The following is a 23380-nucleotide window of genomic DNA, read 5'->3' on the forward strand; positions in this document are numbered from 1 at the left end:
CATTAACAGTCAATGCATTTCTTAATGCTGGGAGTATAAATTTTAGATATGAAATAGACCCACTGGACAAGCAAGTCCAGCCCTGCAAGCATAGGGTATTTTTCTTTTATAACAGATGGCTTGTTGATGAAGGATCCAATCCTGCAGATGATTAACTAGGTGCATAATTTTACTCACATGAGTAGTAACATAAGCTTACACAGAACTATTCACGTAAGGAAAATTATATACAGGCTGAAATGTTTACAGAATTGGGGCTTAGACTGATTCTTTGGCTAAAACTGGAGTAGCTGCATGGTGGATCAGATTAAGAAACTTTTCAAGCTTTCTCATCATGTTAAGTTCCTTCCCTGCTAATTCAGACAACAGCATAATGATGTATTTCATGGACACTAAGATACCAGCATACTTGCATGACTCCCACACCTTGTTTGGAATCACCTGAACTTTCCCTAAGGCAGATTTGTCCATCTCTTAACAAAATTGTCAGAGAAAATATACCAGACATAATAGTTAAACATCAGTTCACTGTTGCAAAGGCCAATTTTTCCTTTCCTTGTTTCATTGCTTTTTAATAAGTAGAAAATGTCACAGTCATTGCCTGTAAATATCACCAAATGTTTATTTGTGTGGTATTGTTGCCAAGATAATTTAGTGTGGATTAAATCCATCTCAGTCTTGTTGAGAGAGACAAAGGCAAAGAATATTCTAACCTTAAAGATATTAAAATCTCTATGTGTTTCGTGGAGAGTAACCTTCCTTGACGGTACTCAATGCCAATGAGCATCTGTGTGATTCTTCCGCTCCGTGCTCATAATTCTTACCTTTGTACTAATGATTTCATGTCACTGAAAAATGTTATTTATTGATTATGCTGACACAGGCAGTAAAGCAAGACCCATTTCATATCTCAGAATGAGAAGGAGACTCATGCAAAACCAGATTCCAACTCTTTCCATTTTAATATTTTTTCTTATGGTCTATAAGCAAGCATTTACATATTCAGACAAGGAGAAAAATATTGAGAACATAATCTGAGTTTCTTTTGAATGCAGAGTGTCTTCTGTATAACTCTCCAGTTTATTCAAAACAGATTGGGAGAAGGAAAGCAAACAAACCAAATAGAACCAAGGGCTCATCACCAGGGATTGGATTTAGCATCGCCAGAGCTAAAACCATGAGCTTCTACAACTTAAACTAAATCCTCCAGATCACCGCTGTATCAATCATACTCTGTTGATCCAGCAAAGAGGGGACAATTGTAACACAAATGCAACAGTGAGGGGTTGCACTCACTACTACGGACTTTAAATTCTACCCCTCTACATGGCTGCACAGCTGCCACCTCTGTGCAATTCTCCTCTCTCCCTAGACTGCCCTGACCCAGCAGTTCCAACTACAGCCACTCCATTTTTGCCCTAGTTTCTCTACCCTGGCCTATGAGATCCTGTTTTTGATACCAAGTAAGTCAATCCCTTTATCCTTACTCCCATGGGGACACGCCTTCTCCAGAATCAGTTTAAGAGTTCCAAGAGGATCTGCCCCAGCATTCTATTGCTTCAGGTCACTGACCTCTACTTTTCTCTCTCAAAGCTCCTATTTTCAGAAGTCTTACTCTAAGTGACTTGCCCCAGGCTACACAGAGAGTATGTGACAGAGCCAGGAACTGAACTCCAATTGCCTTAGTCTCAATCCCCTGCCTGAACCCCAAAACCAATCTTCATTGGCAGATGAAATGTTTTGTTAAGCAGACACAGCAGGGAATATGCAGCATCTTCTTACTTGGTATTTCTATTTGTATTCTTTGCTTCCACAAACCTATTATTTATAACCTGTCTTTGGACTGAGATTTATTGGTCAGCCCATTACAGGGGTGCCTAAGCACTGGGTAGCAGAAATCTTGTGTGACTGACTGCCAGTAAATCAAAATGCAAGAGCTATATGTGTAAAGAATCATGTCCAGCCACAGCAGTTAAAGGGAATAACTTGGGTCATTTACTAAAATGAAAATATCAGATATCAGCATTAGGTTCGCTAACACATTCTAAGTTCCCAGAGCTACCTGTGCTGAGTGTATTCATTCAAAACAAGGGGAGGAACAGGCCATTTCTAAGAAGGGGGCGGGGGGACATATGGACCTTACAATTTATTTACCAGGTCTGTGGATGTCAGCACTGTTGCCTGTGGGATTGTGAAGCAGGCAATCCCATTTTTCAGTGTGTCATGCCAATCCCCACAAGGCTTTGTCATGAGGTACGCAATACAGCTCAATTCATTTTATATAGTAGCCTTCATACAAAATATCACAAAACACTTTACACAGAGAGGTAGAATAAACTGATAATGCTCTGCAGAGCTCGAGCGCAGCAATTCATAAAGGCAGCAAAAGAAAATGATATATGAAGTAGTAACAGAATAAGAGAAAAGAGAGCAGAAGCCTAAGGAGTCATGTTGTGTTCCTCCGTTGGTGGTTACTTCTGAACTGATCCCCTAACCACACTCATTGCATTGCTAGGCTGCTGCTGTTGACATTTGATATTTGGGTTCAGCTGAAAGGAGTTTATTACAGAACCTCCATTTCAGGACATGTTGTCACGATCCAAAGCTATCAACCTTTAAAAAGGATGGGAGCAAGAAGAGGAATGATTTTAAAGCACTGACAAATAATTCCTATTCAGGGGTACAAAGGGGTCAGAGTGTACGATGACCTGAATAAAATTGTGCTGTCAGAAGCAAGTGTGACCTGACTGGCTTTCTGCCCTATTATCATGGGGTAAAAGAAAAAGAAAGAACCATGATATGGAGAGGAAGATTAAAGCAGTACAAAAATATTATTTAATGCTTGGGTTGTGGATTTTCTATCTAAAGTTTCTCTACTAACCCAATGTATAGGACCAGCTTCTGATGCACGGTGAAAGTTCTAGGCATAATATTCATTCATTCAAAGAATAGCCCCATAGGTAATCATGAGATTCTGGTCCTATCTTGTAAGATACTACTAACTTCTTGTAAAGTAACTGGTCAATGACACATAGTGCACAAGGATCAAAACAGGATGAATTATTACATACGAGAAGGAGAGTTGGCAAAAATTCCCAAGAAGAGGACAAAGGCTTGAAGGCATGCATTTGTAGGCTAGATCATGAAGGGTTACAAGCAGGATAGAGAAGAAAAGAAGCTGGCATTAATATTACCATTCCATTATTATATCTCTATGAGATTGGTTTCTCTCAAGTAATTTTTGAGACATTTCCTAAGTCTGCATTTAGAGACACAGACCAGTTCTTGTTTACGCTATCAACTTATACTGTTCTGGCTTAAACTAGGTATAAAATGTATTCAATGTCCACTTTAAAAATCCCTTTCCATTGGCAGAGGGGTGCAAAATCCCTAAGTAAAAATGAGAATTGGGCCCACACAGTATGGCAGATTTAAACAAACACCTCTACCAAAGCTCTGATATGCTAAAACATTGCTCATAGTGATCCCCAAGCACCAAAGTGCTATACAACAAACCAGGGACATTATCTGCCTGATTTAAAAATAAAAAAAAGACTTAGAATGATGAATTCTCTGAGGCATATGGCCACATTCTCCACTGTTTTGTATCATGTATAATCATTTCCACTTGTACAAAATGAATGCAAAGTGGGCGTGAATTAGAATTATTCTGATACAGTAGCACTTTACACTCACCGCATACTGGTTTGAAAGACCATTATTTATTTTATTATTTATATTACCATAGCACATAGCAGCTCTTCTTATGGAACTGAACCTTCTTGTGCCAGGTGTTGTATAAGCCTAGAACAAACATAGTCCCTGCCCTGAAGACCTTACAATCTAAGTAGAAAACAAGAGATAACAGATGGATACAGATCATACAAAGTGCAAGGAATTGGAGAATCAGGCTGATAATATTTGATTGTAAAGAGTCTAAGTTTTTTTAACATCATGTATTCTATAATCCCATGTGGATTCCTCACTGTATTCATTTTTGAATGCATATGAAAAACCTTTTTTTAAATATCTCTTTTCATAATCTGTGTACCCTGAGAAACTGAATCAAGGTATCTCTAACATGACAATAATAATGCTCACCCCCCTTTGTAAAACATTTAGAGACTATGGATTAAAAATGTTGTAGACAAGTTGGTATTAATACTGTCCTTTTCAATTTTGCTAATATTTTAGTTTTGCTCAGCACCACCAGACCCTGCCAGAACGACCGATGGAAAACCTGGGGATATATCTCCATGGCTATGATGATCAAACCCCCCACAACACACCTTTCAAGATTCATAGATCCTACAAATGCTTACCACAAAATGTGCTGTGCTTCATGTAGCACATTAATTGCCCCCCAAACAACAATGTGAGTGAAACTAGACAATCACTTCACGCTTGAATGAACTCACACAGACAAGTGATACAAAAAGACAAAAAACCACCACATCATCAGTGAGTGAACACTTTTCACAAAGCAATCAGTCCATATCAGATCTTTCAATACGTGTCCTCAGAGGAAAAATGCACAATATCTTCAAAAGGAGAAATGAGAACTTAAATTCATAACCCTGCTAGACACCAAAAACTATTGACTTAATCGACACTGGTTTTATAGCTCATTACAACAATTTGTAATACACCACACTGCCCATTACCCTTAATTGCCCACTTACACTTTATGCATAACAAATCTAACCCCCAGATGACCACTTCATTTCAAATGATTGCCTCCAACATGCCTAAACTCTTCTACTTAATCTGTCACAACTTCTATTTTGCTCAGATAATCTGCTTCTTTCCCCAGAGCTAAAGAGCTCTGTGTAGCTCAAAACCTTGTATCTTCCACCAAAACACGTTGATCCAAAAAACAATGTTACCTCAGCCCCTTGTCTCTCTCATTGTTCAGATCATACATACATAAGAATGACAGGACAATTCAATATTCTGACCTGACCTCAAAATAGTGCTCTCGTGGAGGATATATTTCTGTTTAATGTACCTTGCTGGGATGCTTTTGGCCTGTTTTGCAAAACTATGTGTCAAAAACAAATAATAATAAACCATAAAACTGAAGAGCACGTGAAGGTTATAAACAACAACAACTAGATCTTACACATAAATTTTCATCTTTATATCTCAAAGTGCATTACAAAGACAATAAGCATCATTAGTCCCAGGAAGCAACAGAGTTCACTATTATTTAACAAAAGAGATCTTAAACAAAATAGACCCTGAGCTCAGTTCTGTTGTTACACCAATGTAAATTCTGTAAGTCATTTCACAGAAGACATTGGAACTAAAGAGGACACACAAAGGAGTTAAGAAAACTGATTTAGGAGCCTAAATCACATTTTCAAAAGTGACATAGGCACTTAGGAGACTAAGTCTCATTGAAAATCAATGGAATTTAGTCTTTTATCTGCCTGCCACTTTTGAAAATAGGACTTTTTGAAATGTTTACCCTGACCAACTTCGGTATTCATACACCACCAATTCATCTTCGAACCACATTGCTGGACTTAACCCATCTCAGAGATGGAAAGTAATAGGACTATGCAGATAGCTGTTCAAAGAAGAGCAAAATCATATACAAAATTATTGGTTTATTTCATTTGTGCAAGAAGTCTGGCTTTTAACCCAGATTGGTCAGCCTTTCTAAACAAAGGGATATAATTCATCCCAGGTTCATTGGTATGCTCCAGGCAGTTTGTGCCACCCATGGGACATAAAGTAGCTGTAGACTCAACCCAACCAGCCAGTTAAGATGGGTTTATGAGTGCTTTACGTTGATAGAGTGGCAGTGTAACACTCCCTCACTCATCCTGGAGGGCTGTGATAGCCTGTCTCTAGGCCTGTCTCTGTTTACCTGTGTACTGGGCTTGCAGGGCTCAGGCAGCCAGCAAACAACACAGTCTTAAGGGGGCTGGGGCCACTTCTCTTCAGAGTGAGAGCCCTTTGCAGAGGAATGTGAGTCAGCCACCCAGGGAGATGGCCAGGGGGACGCGGGCCCTCCCTACTCCACCGCATCCCAGCCCAGGGCCCTGGCAGGGGCAGAGTCAGCCGCCCCGGGGTTGGCGGGGACCTAGCCGCAACAAGCTGACGCTGGGGGTCTGGGCTTTGCAGCCAGCCCTACAGCAGCTGCCCCGGGGCCACTTCCTGCCCTCCCTGGGGTGGGTACCTCCTGCATCCAGGCATTGTCCGGCTCCTCCGGGTAAACAGCAGTGGGCACTCCAGGCCAGTCGTCGTCCGTGTCTGGAGTATGGACCGGGCTAGGCGGGGAATCTGCCTCGAGCTGCTCCAGAACCAGCGGGACGTCCTTCCCTTCTGCAGGTTCCCGCCTCGAATGGGCTGCGGGTCTGGCCTTTTATACTCTGGGCCCCGCCCTTCTCCTTCCAGTGAGGGGGGCTTAGGCTCCGCCCTCCCAGGGGTGGGTAACCTCCCTCACTCACCCCGGAGGAGGGAGGCCCGTCCGCCTCACTACAGGCATGTACCAGTGATTATGGCCTGTAGAGTTCACCATTAACTCTTATGACATATCCTGGCAAAGATATATTGTTACTTAGGGTATGTCTACACTATGGGATTATTCCAATTTTACATAAACTGGTTTTGTAAAACAGATTGTATAAAGTCGCGTGCACGTGGGCACACTAAGCACATTAATTCGATGGTGTGCATCCATGGTCCAAGGCTAGCGTCGATTTCTGGAGTGTTGCACTGTGGGTAGCTATCCCGTAGCTATCCCATAGTTCCCACAGTCTCCCCCGCCCACTGGAATTCTGGGTTGAGACCCCAATGCATGTTGGTGCAAAAACAGTGTCGCTGGTGATTCTGGGTAAATGTCGTCACTCATTCCTTCCTCCGTGAAAGCAATGGCAGACAATCATTTCGCGTCCTTTTTCCCTGGATTGCCCTGGGAGACGCCATAGCACGGCAACCATGGAGCCTATTCAGCTTTTTTTTACTGTCACCGTATGTCTACTGGATGTTGCTAACAGACGAGGTACTGCAGCGCTACACAGCAGCATTCATTTGCCTTTGCAAGACAGCAGAGACAGTTATCAGTTGTTCTGTACCGTCTCCATGCCATTGTAAATTGGCGATGAGATGACGGTTATCAGTCATTCTGTACCGTCTGCTGCTGTCATGGGTGCCTCTGGCTGAGGTCGGCCGGGGGCGCAAAGACAAAAATGGGAATGACTCCCTGTGTCAATCCCTCCTTTATGGTATCTAAAAATAGAGTCAGTCCTGCCTAGAATATGGTGCAAGTGTACTACAGAACCAGTGTACCAGAGAATCAGAAAGCACAGCCGCTCCGTGTCAGATCCCGCAGAAAAGATGAGCTACATGCCATTCTAGGGGGTGCCCCTGCAACAACCCCACCCGTTGCTTCCCTCCTCCCCAAACCCTCCTGGGCTACTGTGGTAGTGTCCCCCATTTGTGTGATGAAGTAATAAAGAATTCAGGAATAAGAAACACTGACTTGTTAATGAGATAAAATGAGGGGGAGGAAGCTTCCAGCTGCTATGATAGTCCAGGCAGGACATTAAAAGGTGCGGGGGAGAGGAGCCCAGCATCCCGCTGCTATGATAGTCCAGGCAGTACAGAATCTTTTCTTTACACATGAAAGGGAGGGGGCTGATGGAGCTCAGCCCCTCGTTGCTATGATGAAGACGGTAACCAGCCATTCTGTACCAACTGCCGGGAATGACCGGGAGTCATTCCTATTTTTACCCAGGCACCCCCGGTCGACCTCACCTGAGGCCAGCCAGGAGCACTCACAGGATGATGACAAGGACGGCTATCAGTCCTTTTGTACGGTACCGTCTGCCACCGGGGAAGGGAAGGGAGAGGATGCTGCTGTTCACTGCTGCTGCACCGTGTCTACCAGCAGCATGCAGCAGACATACAGTGACACTGAAAAAAGCCAAGAAAAGATTTTTTTAGCTTTTCTTTCATGGAGGGGGAGGGGGGTAAATTAACAAGCTATACCCTGAACCACCCCGGACAATGTGTTTGCCCCTACAGGCATTAGGAGCTCAGCCAAGAATGCAAATACTTTTCAGAGACTGCTGGGGACTGTGGGATAGCTGGAGTCCTCAGTACCCCCTCCCTCCCTCCATGAGCGTCCATTTGATTCTTTGGCTTTTCGTTACACTTGTCACGCAGCACTGTGCTGTGGACTCTGTATCATAGCCTGGAGATTTTTTTTCAAATGCTTTGGCATTTCGTCTTCTGTAACAGAGCTCTGATAGAACAGATTTTTCTCCCCATACAGCGATCAGATCCAGTATCTCCCGTACGATCCATGCTGGAGCTCTTTTTGGATTTGGGACTGCATCGCCACCCGTGCTGATCAGAGCTCCACGCTGGGCAAACCGGAAATGAAATTCAAAAGTTCACGGGGCTTTTCCTGTCTACCCAGCCACTGCCTCCGAGTTCAGATTGCTGTCCAGAGCGCTCACAATGGTGCACTGTGGGATACCGCCCGGAGGCCAACACCGTCGATTTGCGGCCACACTAACCCTAATCCGATATGGTAATGCCGGTTTCAGCGCTACTCCTCTTGTTGGGGAGCAGTACAGAAACCAGTTTAAAGAGCCCTTTAAAGGGCCTTGTTGTGTGGACGGATGCAGCGTTAAATTGGTTTAACGCTGCTAAAATCGGTATAAACACATAGTGTAGACCAGGCCTTAGGGACAGGCTGCGTCTGGCCCACCCATGGTCATACAAGGAGAGTGAAGAGTAAAGCCTCATGCCACCTCTGAGACTTGATTAAAACAAATGTTGTCCTTGTGCTCTCCTGAGCAGGAGGCTTGTTCCCTCCCCTGCTAGTGCTCTTATGGGTGCTAGCTACCCAGAAAGGGGCAGGAAGGAGGCAGGGCCCTGGCCCCTCTCCTGCTTCAAGTGGAGTGGTTAGCCGGCTGCAGAGGAAAGCATATACTTCACGCCAGTACTATAGCAGTGCATATACTACCCCTACATACCAGACAGTCCAGTGATGCCTGACCAGGGCCCAACGTTTCCCAGGGCTCCAGCTGGGCAGTGCAGCTCCAACTGTTCCCAGCATGTGCCCAGGCCTAATATTTACAATTGATCTCTTCACCAGTAACCCTCATTTAGCTATTTTTATTGCTGTACATTTGTCACAGATTTTAAAAAGAAAATGGACCTAACCTTTGAGAGAATTTTCGATTACAAAAAGGTTTATACCCTATAAATGTGTATTGTATCTTTTAAAATGTAATCTCCTCAACTGCTTATTCTTTATGTAAAAGCACACACACTCAAAGTTATTACAGTCAGGCTTGACTATTAGATATGCTAGCTATAAAGTGTAACTCAAATTTACATGTCAAAAATAACTAGGAAATTGCCTGGCTATTTAGCTACATGCCTAAACAAGGCTTCACATTATCTTAACATATTTTTCCTAAGTTTTGGCACAAAAATTGGGCTATTTTGACAGGTTTCTGCCTTAAACCAAAGTCAGCCAAGGCAAACCCATTACCCATTGCTATCAAGGCATGTTAATTCCAACTAATTTTATATGAATGCTAAGCACTTTGAAATTAAGGCTGTCGCTCCATCCTTTATTCGTGCTGTTCTAAAGGAACTGGGGAAAGGCTGAACACTAAGTTAAGGAGGACATGTTAGACTTACAGCTGAAATCCTGTGCTCCAATGCTTTAGTTTATATCCTGATACTAGATAGACCTTCTCAGCCCATTTAATTTTCTCACTTTTTTAAAACACATTTGATTGGGATTTTCTTAACACTACAGGCCAGATTCACCAATATGTCCCAGGCCTTGTGACACAAAGGAACCAGAAACCTGGCTTACATGGCAAAACCAGTCTTCCAAATAATAAACACATTTCCCAAATGGTAAAATTACCACTCAGGCTAAGGGTATGTCTACACTTAGAATGGTGAAGACACTCTAGGCCGACAGGAGAGAGCTCTCCCATTGGCATAATAAAACCACCCCTGCGAGAGGCAGAAGCGGGGCTTAGTCTTTTACAAATATTTTGGGTTTTGCTAATGGAGTGGTTTCTCCTTACGATTCTTGAAACAAAAACAATCATTGCAAAACATTGGTCTGGGCCTTCTGAATTCCAAAGTGTATAATTGAACATACCACAAGTCAACTTCTGTTTTAATTGACACCAACTTAATTCCACAGAGGTCCACAGAGCTGAACAAGTGTAAATGAGAGAAGAATATGGCCTTGCATGTAAGACAAGTCGCATGTGACTATTTGGGATGAATGTATTGTAGTGATAGCTATATCATTACATCTGGATTAACAAAGGAGAGACTGCTCTTTATTTCTGTGATGACACAGTCTTTTATTCCTTGACATTCCCCTCAAAAGGAATCAGATTTTTAACACACTGTAGATTATTGTTAAGTGAATATTTACCATGGCTCCTCTTTCAAAGCATTGACAATATTAGGCTAAATGTAAACTGCTTCCCTCTATTTGAAAAAAAGTTACATCTTATCAAGTGTGTCATTATAGTCCCCTCTACTGGTTGACCTACAAGTCTGCTACACATTGCACTCTTACTTGTTCACCTATCTTGCATGTGTTAATTGTTTCCTGCAATCTACATCAGTTGCACAGGAAATGATGTGATAAATATGGTATATCTTTGTTCAGAATCCATAGTTGACATTTCATTACTTACTTCTTCCATGGCTTTGTTTCAAAACAAGAGTGGTTTCTATTAATTTCATTACTTTTCCTTCTCCACACAATGCAGTATCAGCCTGTGGAACTCTTTGCCAGAGCATGTTGTGAAGGCCAAGATTATAACAGGATTCAAAAAAGAACTAGATAAACTCATGGAGGATATGTCCATCAGTTGCTATTAGGCAGGATGGGAAGGGATGGTGTCTCTAGCCTCTGTTTGCCAGAAGCTGGGAATTGGTGACAGGGGATGATTACCTGTTCTGTTCATTCCCTCTGGGGCACCTGGCATTGGCCACTGTCAAAAGACAGGATACTAGGCTAGATGGATCTTTTGTCTGACCCAGTATAGCCAATCTTACGTAGTTTGCATGGTAAAATTAATGAGAGAAATGTAGCATCTACTAAATGTTCCTAATTGAGGGTGACTTCTAAATCAAGTTATATAGCAGAGGTTGTGATAGAGTTCACCAAGACCGTACTGCACTGCTGAGGGTGGACCAATCATTGCGGGCCCAGGTGACCACACACTCTTTTCCCTGCTGTGCATGCTCCAGGTGGAGAAGCCACATAAAAGGAGGCAGCCCAGGTCAATCGGGGTGGGTGATGGAGGAGGAAGGATGTACCTCTCTGTGGCTAACCACCTCAACCACAAGGGAATTGAGGGCGAGGTGTGAGTATAGGGACTCATGCCCTTTTGTTGGCACAAAGTACTTGTGCTGAGCCCTTTTGGAGCTGGGGGAAAGGAGGAAGGAGTCTGCCGCAGGGCAGTCGGAATCACTGATACCCCATCATGAAGGGGTAATGCCACCCCGGCAGGGGCTGAGGAGAGGACATAAGCAGGGAGTCCAAAGGCTCTTTCAACTCCTTGGCCTGGAGCCCCAGGTTAGATGTGACCCTCTTCAATAGTTCCTAGTGTGCCTTAGCATCATCCTGAGGAACTGGGTGAGGGGGCTCCATGACGTCCTCATTGTTGCCAGACGAGGCTGATGAGGGTACCACAGGAACCTCCACATCCATTGGTGGTCCAGCAGGCTGTTCCCCCGGGTCCTCCTGGACCTGTGATGTTCCTCCCATCAGAGGCCCAGGCACCAGAGAGGGTTGGGATGTCGAGGCCGCTGTCCTGTCCGAGGCTCCCGACACCGATTGGGAAGCCTGGGAAGGCTGGGTGAACCCCCAAGGGTTCCATGGGTACCATGGTGCCAGCCTCTGTGCCTGGGGCCATGGGACAGGTTTCAGTGGTGAGAATGTAGGTGGCACCACAGGCAAGGGAGGCTGCCCCACAGTTAGGGAGCCCTGCTCGATGCTGGAGCTGTAGCCAGAGCGGTCGCTACAAGACGACCACGATCTGGTGGAATGATGGCTCTTATCTGACCAGTGCTGGTCGCTGCGCCTGGAGGCAGACCTGTCCAAGAGAGATGACCATCTTGGTCAAGGCCTTGGGAACTGATGGCGTTCGGTGGATCAGTGTCGGAAACCCAGTGATCTATGCTTTATGCTACGCTACTGGTCCCAGGACGTCGAGCAGGACCAAGAGCTGTCATGGGCTGGATACTGGGAGGAACTCCCTGAACATGGTGATCCCTGTCTTGGAGACCGATGATAGTGGTCCAGAGACTTCAGTCCCTCGATCAATCCCAGGATCTGTACCGAGCTCTCAGCAATGCGAGGGGTTGTTCTCGGTGCTCCTGCCAGTGGGTGCACTCCTCTGTGGATCCGTGCCAGACTACTGGCGAGGTACACCTTGAATCCCACTCTCTGTGCCCCAGATCCAGAGACAAAAGAGGGCTCCAACACACTGTCCCAATTGCCAAGTTTTTTCTGGTTCCATATGAAGCCATAAATTGTTTCAATCTCACAACCCAGACCAGGCTCAGAATTCAAAATTTGGCCCAGGTTCACAGACAAAGCCCAAATGAAACAAAACACTAGCCTGAACCTGCACTTTTCCTGAGGTTGGAAAATATTCCATTACTTTTTCTGCTAGATATTTGCATGTAATTCTGTCATTATAATCACTCATGGAAAAAAAATTATGTACTTGATTTCCTCTCTTAAATCTTGTTTGCATGGAACAAAGTTCAATGGAGTTGTGTATTGTCAAGCAGTCATAAACTGGATTTTGGTTGTTTATTCTTTTAGGCTTTGCCTCAGGAAAACATCCCTATTGCAGACATCACTTTTCTGTAAGCATATGCTTAACTACTATTAAAATAAATGCCACATGATTAACTACTGTCTTGAATAGGAAAGGAGTTAAGAATGTATTCAAGTGCTTTCCTGAACTGCAGTCTTAATTGATAGGATACAACTTTTAATGCAATTGACGTTGAGCCAGTTTAAAGTGCTGAATAGTTGGACATAGCTGTGGAAACTAAAACTGACCAATCATTGCATTTGCTCCTCCTACAAAAGGAAATTCTGCAGACTGACTAACTTTTGTAAAGGCTGATCAGAGAGGCAGGATAGTTCTGTGATTAGTGCATGCCATTGGGACTCAGTTGATTTGGGGTTTGATTCCTGGCTCTGCCAGACTTCCTGTGTGACTTCCGGCAGGTCACTTGGGCTCACTCTGCTTTAGTTCCCCCATCTGTAAAATGAGGATAATCAAAATACTTCCTTTCTCCCATGCTTAGTCTGTTGTGTTTACATAGGCTGTAAGCTATTCAAAAGAGGGACTGTCTCTTACAATGTGTTTATACAGCACCTTGCAGATCTCATGTGTGGCTCCAGAAGCTACTAAAACCAAATTTAATTATAATAATTAAAGATGAATTTCCTTGAATCGGTTCTAAATATACAGCCCTTTGGTTTCAAGAAGGCACATGTAGGCGAAGAACAACATCAAATATAGTTTTCACCAACATTTTGAGAGCCACATAATCCCCTTCTGCCACGAAATCCAAAGAAAGTGATTTTGAAGAAGCAAGTCTCTGCAAAGGCTATTCTGTCTTAGGGACATGGCAAGGTGAGGATCTGATATCTTGCTCCTATGTAAAGATTTGCCTTTAACTTCAGCAATAGCTGGATGGGGCCCTCCATTTCAAGGACTTAGAGTTTCAGCAGGAAGTGTCCTGGTAATCCAATCCCAGCACAGATGTGTCTACCCTACAATCTGAATGTATTTAGGACAATTTTAGCATGTAGAATAATTATGGATAATTGCTTCAGGTTCAACATATTTCAGCATTTCATCAGCCCTTTGCCTGACTGAACTTTTAGCAAGAACAACAGTTTTATACTATTATATCTGGAACACAGCTGGATTTTTGCAAATGCATGAGGATAGGGCACTAAAAGCTTCTCTTCTCCTGCTGCCCCATGGAGCCCACACAATCACATCCCTGCTACTATGTATTTACCTACCTTTCTAGGCCTTTAAATATGCTCTGCTGAGCATAGGGACCTTTCTCTTCTAGCACTTCTGGCTCTCAAGCCTCCCTACTTAGGTCAAGATAGAACTGTGCCATAGAGCCATCCCTCCACTGCACAAGCCACTGGAACTAGAAATGTGCATGGGAGCATACGTTAAACCCAAAAAGGGATATACCATCATAATGCTTGAGCTGAGCATGAGTGTACAGTGCTCCTGGTGCTCCCATTAGGGCGGTGCAGCTCCATACTGCCCATAGGGGCTGCAGTTAAAAGCGACTGTCTAGTTCTTAATGCCCTCTTCCTTCCTTTCCTGGTTGCCTGATTTCCTATGCGCCACATCCGCTGGAGAGAGAATACTTTTTACACAGAAACTCAGAGCAACTTTTGCCACTGCTGAAATCTTTAAGAGATGTAGATGGCAATTAATATGCACCTAGGAAGTAATTGCACCATAATGCAGTAATTGAGCAATTTGCAGCAGGAACAGAATTGATGAACTACTTAGCAACAATTTGTGTTCACCTTCTTTTGTATAACTAACCCAAATGCAAAGTGTGAGGGGAGAGAAAAAATCTGAGCTAAATTCTTAAATTCTCTTTAGAGCAAATTTCAAATTAATCTGAAATATAACTACACAATACAATTTGCATAAGCACAGCACTTTAGTAAATCTCATAATCTCTTCCCTCTCAATGGGATGCTAATGTAGAATAAGTCATGGACTTGATGTAGTATATTTTGGTATTTGATCATAGAGGAAAGGAGGAACAAGGGAGAGATTAAAAATGAATTTTAATTCCCGATTATACCTTCAAATAAAATAACCCAAAATCATCTAGTTAACCTTTCCTTACACTGGTGGCTACTAGCTAATAAAGTTTTAGGATCAGGAGGTCTCTCCTTCAGCATATAAAGTTTCTTTATTGTCCTTTATTCCATTTGTGCAACTCCCGTTGATAGAAGCTGACATATGGCTCTCAGCACAATATAATTTAAGAGGCGATTCCTGGATCAGCAATTGATGAACTTGCTGATCCTGCAGGGAGCTGAGTGGCTCACATCCCACCGAAGTCAGTCACTGAATCAGGCCCTGTGTGAGAGCAGGATGTAGAACACACACTGAATGTGGGTTACATTAGCAAGCAATCTTCCCTTTCTCTTACTCTTCTCACTCTCAGTTCATTAAAATGGACTGGACTGATTACAACTGCTGCGGGCTCCCATTCAGCTAGAGGGACATTCTGCTTCCTTCTAGAGTTGATTTTAATTATTATTGTTTTCCCCTGTGGAAAAATATTTTTGGTAGAAATCCAAATATTAAAATATTCTGGAGAAAATCTAAATAATTTTGATTTGGCAATGCTGCCTCAATTCCTCATGGGAGTTGTAATTTGGGTACTTCATGTACTCATCTCCTCCAGGCTCCCAGGTTGGACTACATCTCCCGGGATGAACTATGGTCAGCCATAGAGGGGCATCACGAGAGTCCCTGGGCCTGGTCCACCATGGAACATGAAGTCTGGCTGAAGAGCCCAGCCTATAGAGAATGGGAACATGAGGAAAATGAACTACAATTCCCATGAAGCACCTTGGCAACATTGCTTAAATCCAAAAATATTTGGGATCTGAGCATTCATTTTTTTTCTGCAGAAAGCAGACCTCTTTCATGAAAAAAATTGTTTAAATGAAACCCAATTTTCCACTGAAATACAGGTTCAATGGAAATTTTTTGACTATCCCTACTATCCTTACTTTCAACATTATAAAAACCTTCCTGTGTTTGGATTTCTAAAACACCTTGAGACACATGTTCCTATGCTGTTTTAAAAGGGAGCATGAATCTAGAAATATCTAAAGAACATGATTTCTAATTGCCCAAGAGACAGCTTAAACAGTCTGAACCTTTGCTGATTTCTATAACTGTAAGAGAAATAAAAATGAATGTGTGGACTCTTTTTAAGTAGGTAAACACAAGGCTGAATCCTCTGCTGGTATAAATTAGTGCAGCTGCATTGACTTCAATGGAGCTATGCCAATTAGTACTAGCTGAAGATTTCACCCTGAAACTCTTGTAGTGCTCTGCACAGAACTAAGGGTGTTAATTCTATTGTGCAGGTCACAATGCAATACAAGTAATTCTCTCTTTCAGAGTCCCCCTACAGTTTTAATGAGAGAAGGTATTATTTTTTATTTCTTAATTTAAACTGTTGGGCAGGTTTGCTGCACTGCGACTATAAATTGGCACAAGTTATTCTGAGATACTAAGGAACTTTAGGAAACCTTTTGATAAATATAGTCCGAGTTTCAAATCTGTAATGAAACCAGTGTTTCTTACCAAAAGTAATAAATCATGAGTGAAAGAAACTCTCCCAAAAACATGCGAGTTTAAAAAAAAATGGATTTTTGTAGATGCCTTCTGGGTTTTGAGCCTTTAGGGTTCATGTTTCAAGGTTCCCTGAAAATATGACGGCTAGGAACTTACGTGTTTTAAATGAAAGCTGTGATTTTAAAGTCACCACGTGATTCCAGCAGTTGGGGCTTTAAGGAAACCACCCAAATAAAAATCACAAGAGCTATCAATACCATGAAACTTGAACCTTGGTTTTCAGAGAGCACTGGTTAAAGCCTTTTTTAAAATGATTTTTAACTAAATTCACGTCTTAATGCAGCTATAGTAAGAAATCTTTTCAGTTATTTACTATCATGAAATGTTGCTATATGTTGTTAAATTCTAAATATTGATATTTCAAATTTATCTTTTTTTTTTTACTCTCTGGCCCCTCCTCCCAAAAGGCATGTTTTCCAGCTGAAAATTAAGAATTTCTCAGTTGTTTTATGACATGGTGTCACTTTCACCACACTGCAATGAAATGCAAAAACTTCATATTTCAGAATTCCATGTGGATTATAAATATTTTGTGCAGCCTTAGTGGGTACCTGCTGTACTAGATATTTTCATCCCTCTTTCCACCCTCATCTGAAGAGGGCAAGCAAATAAATAGGTGCCTCTGAGACACCAGAGAAAAAAGGTGGTGGAAAGTCCCCACCAGAATACTATATCAGGAATGTAAAGAGAAATCTAAGAACATTCAGGGTTAAAGTGTGCAGTGGAGTGAGTGATGGAAGTGGGACTGAGTCCCATGTCATGAAAGCCTTTGCATTGAGAATGTGTCCGTGACAAGCTGAACAATGTACGATGTCTTAAACATAGAACCTTATCCCTTCCACTTCACTAGGACGACCCACTGGATATTACTGCAACTGAGGTAGAGGCCGTACTTGAACAGCTCGATGGGTCGAAGTCGGAGGGCCCGGACAATCTCCACCCGAGGATATTAAAGGAACTGGCGCGTGAAATTGCGAGCCCGTTAGCGAGAATTTTTAAGCGATCGATAATCTCGGGTGTTGTGCCGTATGACTGGAGGATTGCTAATGTAGTTCCTATTTTTAAGAAAGGGAAAAAGAGTGATCCGGGTAATTATAGGCCTGTTAGCTTGACGTCTGTAGTATGTAAGGTCTTGGAAAAAATTTTAAGAGAGAAAGTAGTTAAGGACATAGAGGTCAATGGTAATTGTGACGAATTGCAACACGGATTTACTAAAGGTAGATCGTGCCAAACCAATCTGATCTCCTTCTTTGAGAAGGTGACGGATTACTTAGATAAAGGAAATGCGGTAGATATAATTTACCTAGATTTCAGTAAGGCGTTCGACACGGTTCCGCACGGGGAGCTGTTAGTTAAATTGGAAAAGCTGGGAGTGAATATGAAAGTTGTAAGGTGGATAAGGAACTGGTTAAAGGGGAGACTCCAGAGGGTCGTATTGAAAGGTGAACTGTCGGACTGGAAGGAGGTCACCAGTGGAGTCCCTCAAGGATCGGTTTTGGGACCGATCTTATTTAACCTTTTTATTACTGACCTTGGCACAAAGAGCGGGAATGTGCTAATAAAGTTCGCGGATGACACGAAGCTGGGGGGTATTGCTAACACGGAGAAGGACAGGGATGCTATTCAAGAAGATCTGAACCACCTTGTAAACTGGAGTAATAGAAATAGGATGAAATACAATAGTGAGAAGTGCAAGGTCATGCATTTAGGAACTAATAATAAGAATTTTGGATATACGTTGGGGGCGCATCAGTTGGAAGCGACGGAAGAAGAGAAGGACCTTGGGGTACTGGTTGATAGCAGGATGACTATGAGTCGCCAATGTGATACGGCTGTTAAAAAAGCAAATGCGATTTTGGGATGCATCAGGCGGGGTATTTCCTGCAAGGATAAGGAGGTGTTAGTACCGTTGTATACGGCGTTGGTGAGACCCCATCTGGAATACTGTGTGCAGTTCTGGTGTCCCATGTTCAAGAAGGATGAATTCAAACTGGAACAGGTTCAGAGACGGGCTACGAGGATGATCCGAGGAATGGAAAAACTGCCTTATGAAAGGAGACTCAAAGAGCTTGGCTTGTTTAGCCTGGCCAAAAGAAGGCTGAGGGGGGATATGCTCGCCCTATATAAATATATCAAGGGGGTTAACGTTAGGGAGGGAGAGGAATTATTTAAGTTTAGTACTAATGTAACCACGAGGACGAATGGGTATAAACTGGATATTAGGAAGTTTAGGCTTGAAATTAGACGAAGGTTTCTGACCATTAGGGGAGTGAAGTTCTGGAATAGCCTTCCGAGGGAAGTAGTAGGGGCAAAAGACTTTCCTGGCTTTAAGACAAAGCTTGATAAATATATGGAGGGGATGTTATGATAGGATCGTTAATTTGGGCAATTGATCTTGAATTACCACCAGACAGGTCTGCTCAATGGTCTGCGGGGAGATGTTGCATGCGATGGGTACTGAGTTGCTGCGGAGAACTCCTTCTTGGGTGCTGGCTGGTGACTCTTGCCCACATGCTCAGGGTTTAGCTGATCGCCATATTTGGGGTCGGGAAGGAATTTTCCTCCAGGGCGGATTGGCAGGTGCCCTGGAGGTTTTTCGCCTTCCCCTGCAGCGTGGGGCACGGGTCGCTTGCTGGTGGTGTCTCTGCAGCTTGAGGTCTTCAAACCATTTTTGAGGATTTCAAAAACTCAATCCTGGGATAGGGGTTGTATAAAATTGGATGGGTGGGGTTCTGTGGCCTGCCTTGTGCAGGAGGTCAGACTAGATGATCAGATTGGTCCCTTCTGACCTATGAGTCTATGAGTCTATGAGTCTATGAGTTAGAACTATGCTTGGTAGTGTCTAAAGCAGTGGTGGACAACCTGTGGCTTGTCAGGGTAATCCCCTGGTGGGCCGCGAGACAGTTTGTTTACACTGACCGTCCGTAGGCACGGCCTCCTGCAGCTCCCAGTGGCCACGGTTTGCCATTGCTGGCTAATGGGAACTGCGGGAAGCGGTCGCCAGCATGTCCCTGTGGCCCGCACCACTTCCCACAGCTTCCCTTGGCCAGGAACTGGTAACCACGGCCACTGGGAGCTGCGGGCGGCCGTGCCTGAAGACGGTCAATGTAAACAAACTGTCTTGCGGCCTGCCAGCAGATTACCCTGATGGGCCGCAGGTTGCCCACCACTGGTCTAAAGGATTACTAGTTATTCCAGAGGCCTTAAGAATGTTTCAAATCCTTTGACATAGCAAGAGGAAGGCAAATAGTAAATAATAATACTTCTGATTGGAGGGCTGTTAACCCATGCTTTTGACTTCATAACAGTATACAACAAGCAAACAAAGCCAGCTAAAAATCTTTTGTATTCTTGTTTAAAATCTTGGCACCACAAGAACTTATAAAAATGATGGGTTTTTTCAACATATAATGCCATTATCTGTTAGAGGAATGCAATTTACAGCCGGGTCACATCTCAGTCCTATCCTTCTGCCAACGATGACATTTTGAAAGAAATTGTAAATGAAGCCTGGAAATCAAATAGCATCACTCTAATAAAGAGCTCCTTGTATTTTCCAAACTGCAGTGAAACACTGGAATTGTCAACGGCTGTTTACTTATTTGCCAAATGATGCTGACAGAATAGTTCTATGTTCTGACAAATTCAGGGCACACCCTTGCTCATCCAATGAAATGCATGAGGCCACTATAAAAAGCTTTGCAGGCTCAGTGTGCAATAGAACTGGCCAAATACAACCTTAAGAAAAAAAGACTGAAGGCAACGTATGAGATCTTGGCAGGATTATTTGTAATAATAGCTTGGGCCCCAATTGTGCAATCCGACTGGCATAAGTATTATCACTAGAGCTTAGTGAATAATAGATGTTTTGGTTTGCTGACAATTCTGAATAAAAATAAAATAAAATAGTTGCCGATCGAACCAAACCCAAAACTTTTTCCAGAATTTTCAATGAATTGAAAAATTTGTTTAAAAAATAATTTTGGTCTGAATTAAGCATTTTGTTTGAAGATTTCATAAAGTCCAAAAAATCATAAACATTTTAAATTTGATTTTTGATTATTTTAAAACATTTTATTTTAATTTATACAAAATTATATTAAAGGAAATTTAAAACAAAAATTTGTTTTGAACTGAAAAATCAAAACAACATTTGGACATTTTTGGATTTCTTTTAACATGAGCAATTTAGCAAATCTGACACAAATTTGTGAGAAAAGGTGAATGAAGTAGTGTCTTTCATTGGACAGTTTCTATTGCTGAGAGAGACGTTTTCGAGCTTATGCAGAGCTCTTCTTCACGTCTGGGAAACATACTCAGAGTGTCACATTTCAATGTTGCTCAGTCTGTACTTAAAACTTCATCCAGCATTAATCTACACCTGTAACAATGATTCCACAAAATAAATAATCTGCCTTTAGTTATACCTCTGCAACATATTTTCTAACACTATAGAGACAATACAATAGCAAACATGAGTAGTACATTGACAGAATCTGGCCCAAAGTGAGCAAGATGTATTAACCTAATGGTGAATCATTCTTGGTTTGTAGACCCATTTGTACCTTTTGACTTACCACATTATATAACTAGATCCATTAAAATCAACTGAATGAAATCAGTGAATTGCTTGTTCAGTAATGTATTACTCAGAGAGCAAAGGTGGCAGAACTGGGACCTAAAAGAGTCAGAAAATGAATCCCCTAGTCATATTGGTGATCAATTATTCACCTAAATAATCATATTGACTTCAACAGGACTACTTCAAGGAGTAAGGTATTAGTCAGTGGGATACCCCAGTCTGGTCCTATGTAATTGCTATCTTCTCACATATCTATGTTATATCAATATCCTCTTTCTGTAGGATTCTTGCTGAAGATGCATTAATTAATGAATTTAACCAGCTATAGATTTCTTTAATCAGCTGCACTTTTGCCAGAACTCAGCAGCAACCTTGTCACTGTGCTACTAGGGTGGCAATGCAGCCACTCAATTATTGATCAATGTCCAGGAATTCATTGGTCTGTTTTCAGTGGAATACCAATGAAGGCTGTTTGGAACGCATACCACAATATTTATGTAGGTTTCTAATGACACCTCCAGAACCTCTCAGAGGAGATCCAAGTACAGCAGAGTTTGCCTTGCCTCAACAGCATTCCTTACATTCTCTACGATCACTCGCAGCAGAGCGACTTACACAAGCCATCACAAAGAAAGGACAGAACATTTCTGGGAGCACATTTTCAAATACCAGATTTGAATTTGGCACTTGCGACTAACAAACAAATCCCAGCTCCATTTTAATTAAAGTACTGTGAGGACTGGCCTTAAGAATAAACAGTGCAAACACAGGGATCCTTTGGTCCTGTGTTGAGGTGAGAGAAAACAGGCCAGCCTATCCATTCCCTTTGGCAGCTGGAGTAGAAGCAGGGAAAGCACAGTCACACTGCTCCAGTAACGATCTAGCATACATCATCTTATTAATGATCCAGGGAATAAGAGGGAGAAAGGCCATCTTTACTCACCAGGCTTTTCCTGTGACTCTGGCTGTGGCGGGCAGAGACAGGGCTACTCATCTATTAGTCTCTGCTGCAAACAAGTGGTCAATAATCAGGGCCAGCTCCAGGCACCAGCGAAGGAAGCAGGTGCTTGAGGCGGCCAATGGAAAGGGGGCATCATGTCAGGGTCTTCGGCGGCAATTCAGTGATTGGTCCCTCTCTTCTTCTTTGAGCTGCCGCCTAAGAGGAAGACAGAGAGCGAAGGACCCGCTGCCAAATTGCAGCCAAAGAAGGAAGCGGCACAATTGAGCTACTACTGAAGTCCCGCCGATTGGCTTTATCTTTTTTTTTTTTTTTGTTCACTTTGCCGCTTGGGGCAGCAAAAAAGCTAGAGCTGGCCCTGTCAATAACAATCCTGTAATTTTGGTTCCTGTCCTGAAAAACTGGATGGTCACTGAGTCAGAAAGTAATTCTTACATCTGTGAAAGCAGATTTTTTATGGATGCATCCTACAGTATTTAAAAGGGATTAAACTGAGAGGGTGCTATAAAAATATCATAGGAGCCTACAGACATTATACAATTTAATATCCAACCATATCCTTTCATTAGGTTTTTAGAATAATTCTGGAACAGGGCTATAATTACCTGTTTAATCCTACAGGATAGCTCAAAGCAATGTATACAAAGATTATCCGTTGCTATTAAATTTTGCAGGATATGTACCTAAGGCTAGCATTCACTCTTTTGGGGCTGGAAGGCTTTTGAATAATCCATTTGAATTTATCCTACTGAGAGTGACAGAAGGGCCTTCAGTACTGATGTCAGCATAATGGGTGACCACAGCAAATTTTATTAGTCTCTGTGCATATCCTTGTTTTCAAAGGAGCTCCAGAATACAAGTCAACAAAACCTAAACTTGCAGGGAATCCAACACAACTTCATAAAGGAAGAATAAATAGCCTGAGTTGGCATATACCACACAGGGAAAAAGAAAAATCATGTTCAGAATGAGATCCTGATCCTGTATTTTCATTGCAAGTATTTCATCACTCATTTGAACAACTCTGCCGTCTTCTGCACTTGTAGCAGCTTAAGTTCCACACACTCGTCATATAAATTTCTGGTCTGCTTCTTAAACAAACATTCTGGTGCTGCATTTGAAAAGTAGATCTATTTCTTGAACACGAGCAAGAACTTGGTCATGTAGAGATATCTTCATTCAAAGTCAGAACCATTGAGAGTTCACCTTCATAAGTTTGGGTGGTTCATTTTACATTCACTTGTATAGAGTGAATTTTTTGAAGCTCATTTCCCTCCTGCTTTATGATTCTTCAAAACCCTTATGATTTCCAACTTGGGACAGAATCCTCCATGTATTTCATGTGTCAAATGCTGGGCAATATCATGAGAGGAC

The sequence above is a fragment of the Gopherus flavomarginatus genome, chromosome 3 (genome assembly GCF_025201925.1).
Source record: "Gopherus flavomarginatus isolate rGopFla2 chromosome 3, rGopFla2.mat.asm, whole genome shotgun sequence".
Classification (NCBI taxonomy): domain Eukaryota; kingdom Metazoa; phylum Chordata; order Testudines; family Testudinidae; genus Gopherus; species Gopherus flavomarginatus.